We start from the raw sequence: 5,572 nt of genomic DNA, 5'->3' as shown, positions 1-5,572 counted from the left end.
GGGGGGGGCAGAGAGGGAGGTGCTGGAGAGACAGAGTGGACAGTGGGCTGAAATAGAGCTGGGTGAAGGTGCGTTGGGTTGGGGGGGGCACAGTTGATGGGGACAAAAACCTTGACGATGTACAGACTGAACAAAGCTTGACCACTGAAACAGACACATTTTGGATGAATTCACTGAAACATCTCCACTGGCTAAAAGAAAAAAAAAGGGAAAAAAAATGAGTTCTAAACTTTCTTTTAGTTAGTGTGAATCTGTCAACAGGGTATTGACATAAGTTTTTTTGGTGCTGTTGGTGTCAAATGGGACAGAGAAAGAGACCGCGCAGGGATATAGGATAAGTGAGGGATGAGGGGGATGCAGGATATGTACTGTCCACAGAAGAAAGGGTGGCTGAAAGAAGGCTATTAGCGTTTATGAAGAAATATAGAGAGATAGAGATGACAAGATGATGGGGATGGAAAGAGGGGTGAGGAGAGTGAAAAGAAAGGTCTCAAGCATCACTAGTTTCAATCTGTTCTCCCAGTTCCCACCCCTATCTCTGGCCTCATTGCAGGTGACAGCAGCATGGCTAAATTACCTCCCGCTGGCACTCAAATTAAACAGGGCATATAGTGAGAGTGAGAGACAGTGAGAAAGAAAGGGGACAGGGGGAGAGAGAGAGAGAGTGTGTGCGTGTGTGGATGCTTATGAAAAGAGTGTCCGTGGTCACATTAATGCAATTTCTCTCTCCATCCCTCCGTTCCCTCAGCCCAGCCCCGGATAATGAGCTAGCGAACACTCTCCCTTCCCCCCCACTGGGCCTACCTGCTATGCACAAAAGGCTCTGAATGCTATTTTTGGAGCCCCTCTTCTCATTTATTTCCTTGATTTGGTGATGATAATAATCATTGTGGCTTGAGGTGCCATATTCAAATTAACTGCCATTCCTCCGGTGCTATCAGCGCAGCATCACCCTGCCTGCAAAAGTGTCCCTGCACCTCCTCAGTCGGCCCCCTCCGATCCTCCCCTCCCTCACCTCTCCTGGAAGCAATACAAAGACCATTGAAGCAGCGCTGCCTGATATGTTTCCTTGTTGAGCTTATTCAAATCAGGTGTTTGAAAACTAACCTTGTTTGCATTGTAATGTCGCGTGGCAGAGCATCTGCAATTGACAATTTACTGATACAGGCCTGTAAGAGGGCTGGGTGCGGCAGTGCTGTGAATATGAAATGAATTAGATTCCCGCCTGTAGTTATTCAGTTCAGAGTGTAACATGATAGCTTACATGAGTGGGTTTGAATGGTGGTCTAACTAAATAAATTTGATTTGGAAAGGGTGTGTTTGGCAGATTGTGCCACTCACCAGGTGCTGCCACGGATAAAGCAAGCAGTTTATTGTACATAATAGGATGCAAGAATCTTTACATATACATGAATTCTATTAGGCATCGCTGGCACTGGAGGGAAGCACAAAAGGCAGCAGTGCTCACTGAGAGGAGGTGAGGGAGCTGCTCACATTCATCAGTCTGATAAAGAGATTTGTATGCGTGAGTCTCTGTGTGAGTTTGCGTGTGTGTGTGTGTTCTGTTAAAAAGGCCATCATGCTGTCACTCTCACTTTGCACTTTTTTTAGGAACAAAGAAAATAAAGTGTTTCTGTGAAACAAAACACCTGGGGGATACCTGTCACTGCAGAGATTCTTCTTAGTACAAACACAGATATATGTGTGTGTGTGTGTGTGTGTGTATGTATGTGTGTGTGTGTGTGTGTGTGTGTGTGTGTGTGTGTGTGTGTGTGTGAATGCATGCTGTCAAGTCTGTGTGTGTGTGTAGGTTTAACCTAGGGCTGGCTGATATAAGAACTTTTTGTCAAAATATTTGTGCAGTCTGCTACTGTACCAGTGGAGTCTTACATTTTTCAAACAGTTGAAGTTTCAGAAGAACTAGAAGTGGAGAGTTTCCTCCGGTCTGTGACACTTCCATATGTGGGCATCTGAGTGTTATATCTGCTTCAGTTTAGCAGCTGCTGTGGCTAATCTGGGCTGGTCGGGGCTAATGGCTGACTTGTTTTCTGGTCCAGCTGAGCTCTTAATTACACGATTGAGCTTGTTATGGCCTAATTAAAACAGGGCAGAGAGAGAGAGAGAGAGAGAGAGAGACTGAGGGAAAGAGCAGTGAGAAAGGCAGAGAGAGTTCGACAAGCAGTGCTCAATCCCTCTCTCTCCCTCCCCCTTTATTGAACCGTTAACCCACAAGGCCCCTCTCTCGCTCCCTGTCTGCCCCCGGCTATTTGGAATGGGCCACGAACCGCAGCCATAATCAGCAGGCCTACATTTCAATAACACATTTTATCATTTAACCTCTAGTTATACACATCAAGGTGGCAGAGCATGTTTCATTTGGGGAATTGAGGAGAGGGGGAAATTTGTGTCGATAAGAAAGTTAAACACAAAAACAAAATTACCAGCGAGTTATTACAAGAGCCTGAGGACAGAAAAAAAAAATAAGTTGACTAAGTTTGTATCAGAAACTAAGACACAAGAGGGAAGGGAGGAGGGGACAGTGAGAGAAGGCAATGAACAATGTTTTTGTTGTTCAGTTTTTAAGAGTATACTTTTGGGTCAATTAACAATAAAGATCAATTGATATCTCCTTATCCTTTCTTCTGTGATTTTTAGCCCGCAGTAATGAGATAAATATTTATGAAGGCTGAAAGTCCCCTGCCTCTCCTCCTTGTGTCAAATGCTCAGCATGATCAAAGGCTCAGCCCAAAAACACACGACACACTAAAAGCATCAAGGCTCTGTTGGCATTGTTTTCCTACTGTCCCACAGCTCAAACACAGAAAACTGAACATCACCCCCCTCACCACCCTCCCCTCCTCTCCTCTCCTCCCCATGCCCTCCATAAGAAAAAAAAAAAATCACAGATAGGTTTGGGACCAGTGCACTGTCGCTTTAAGATAAAATATTCTATCTTCTACATCATAATTATCTCCTTAAGGTAGAAATATTAGCATATCCACCAATCTTATTATCTGAGAAATTGGCTCATTAAGTCGGCTGGCTCCCCTTGCGCCCACCTTGTTCTCCATTGTCCATACTTCATCAGTGAGGGAGGCTGCTGAGGGGCATTCTGACTGACAGGAGGCACACAGCACTCGGAGCAGGACTCTGTGGGGACCGGCCCGGGCCAGCACAGGCTGGCGGGACACTGCTCTGACGTTCTGCGAGGGAAGATAGAAGAAGAAGGCATCCTTGCTGCTCCTGAAGTCAGATCTCAGAACAACCCCTCCCTTGAGAGCGAGAGAGACTCGGATGAACTGTGACCTAGTGCGGCTTCAATAATGCTTTGCGATTACAGAATTTCTGAGCATTTCGGTGGTAATTTAGTGAGAACTGATCAACATTGCTCGCAGCAAGATAAAAGTTGCTGCTCATAGTTTGACCTTCCTGAGTTGCGCTTCTTGTGGCTGGCTGTGAGGGACACTGCCTGAGTGACCCTGCCCGGGGATGAGGGCTAAACCCTGGACAGAGACAGTGTTCAAAGCCCAATTTATGGTCTTAAAGAGCAAAGCATACATTTGCTTAGTAATCAGAAAGACAGGCTTTCCAAATTACATTTCCTGTGCTATTAGATATTAATGAGATGCTGGAGAATAGCCCTGGCCTCTAATCTGCAGGATTTAATCCCTAGAATGAAACCTGACACCCGTGGAGGCTAATGAAATCATCCTTTTAATCCAGGGAAATGTCCCCCATAAGCCTGCAGCTTTAGAGAACCATGGGATGTACTGCGCACTGTGCAGCGGACAACATGGTGCAGGATAAGTTCAAGAAGTGGCAGTAGAGATACAGAGCTCTATGAAAGTGCAAAATGTTTGGATATTAAAAGAAGAAAAAAAAAATCAGACACAAACAGATAGGAACAGAATGGAGTGTGCGAAAAGGCTGGAGGTTGCAAAATTATAATGTAGCTACAGTGTGTGATTAAAGATGAACCAATCTTTTTGACATTTCTCCAGAACAGAGAGCTGCCTCCACACAATACAGGGGCTTCCACTCCCTCCCTCTCTGTCTGTCTGTCTGTCTGTCTGCCTGCCTGTCTCTCTCTCTCTCTCTTTGGCTGTGTGGGATTGAGTTGTTAATTAGAATCGTGGCCAGGCCGAATGAATTCAGACCTTCTTCCTTCTGTAATGGTGCTGCAGACCCCAAGCTGTGGGCTTTAATTCTCCTCTCATCAGTCTGATGGAAAAATCACCTCACTGCCATTCAGCTCTGCCACTCATTAACCAAGCCAAGAAAAGGTGATCGGCACAATGGACAATTTTATTATGTTTTTTTTTTTCTTGTCTTTTTTTTTTCTTTTGAAGGCATGCATATGCATATAAATCATTCTGTCACCAAAATGTGTCCATGTGTGCCATAACAAAAGGAAAAAGACATGAGATACATGAAAATTTGACGGCATTTTTTCACAGTAAGAGACAAGAGTCTAAATTAGCAGAGCAACGATTTTAAAAGAATTCAGTGCCACAATGAAAAAAAAAAAAACAGAATCCATATGCACCTATCTAAAAACATGTGTGTATGAGTCTCTACTGTATATGTGTGTGTGTAAGTGCCTAAATACTTATGAGGGTGCGGTTGCTCGGCTTGTGTCTATTAACAGGCCATGTGTGAGGCACGAGGGTCGGGCTGCGATATGCTTAACAGCCAATTTACAAAGGTCAGGTGAGTGGGATCAAACGGGTGGGAAGATCACACCTCACACTCCTAAATGAGAAACAATCATCCCTCCAAAGGTCACCCAGACACAACCAAGGATTAGAATAATAGAGCAGGCCTTGTGCTCCTTCTTTGCCTTCTCCTTCGGCTCTCCATCCTCCTCCTCTCCACAGGGGGCACGGAGGAACCAGAAGAAGACACCTCTCTTCATTTATTTCAGGTTTATTCTGGGTCCTCATCCTTGTGTTATAATTAAGGCTTCGTGAGCATCTGTGTGTCTGTTTGTAACTCAATATCAGAAAAGGACTGCTAAATAAACCCAGCTGGACACAAATAAAAACTGTTGTAAAAACTGTTTTAATGTGGAATTTCTCAAGGCCTTTTTTATTTTTCCTAAATTATATTTTCACCAGTTGATTTTGTTGTTGTTGTAACTTTTTAATCTACTAATCTACTACTAATAATTAATCTACCATATCATTTAAATTGTATAGCCCATTACACAACATAGGTGAGCTATGCCTATGCAGATTTTTTTTTCCTGCCTCCACTGCTATCATTGTAAATCAGATTTAAGAAAAAACATTATTGTTTTTCACAAGATAATGGAAATGTCTCTGATGTGGCTCACAAAAGTCACAAAAAATATACACATAATGTAGCAGTAAAAATATATGCACATAGAGTTAGATAGAATAACAATACTTATAGCTAAATAATAAGTTGTATATGTTTTTTCTAATAAAAAAATCAAAACAACTGAAAACCATTTTATTTTAATTGTTGTAATCCTTGCGATAAAATATTTCCTTCTGTTTTTTTTTTTTTAAACAAAACTACTGAGTGTACGAAATGATTTCAGGCTGAC

Source organism: Seriola lalandi, unplaced genomic scaffold (genome assembly GCF_002814215.2).
Source record: "Seriola lalandi dorsalis isolate HSWRI2012SDOR001 ecotype SW California unplaced genomic scaffold, Sedor1 jcf7180002054692, whole genome shotgun sequence".
NCBI classification, from domain to species: domain Eukaryota; kingdom Metazoa; phylum Chordata; class Actinopteri; order Carangiformes; family Carangidae; genus Seriola; species Seriola lalandi.
Note: the sequence above shows the minus strand (reverse complement) of the source record.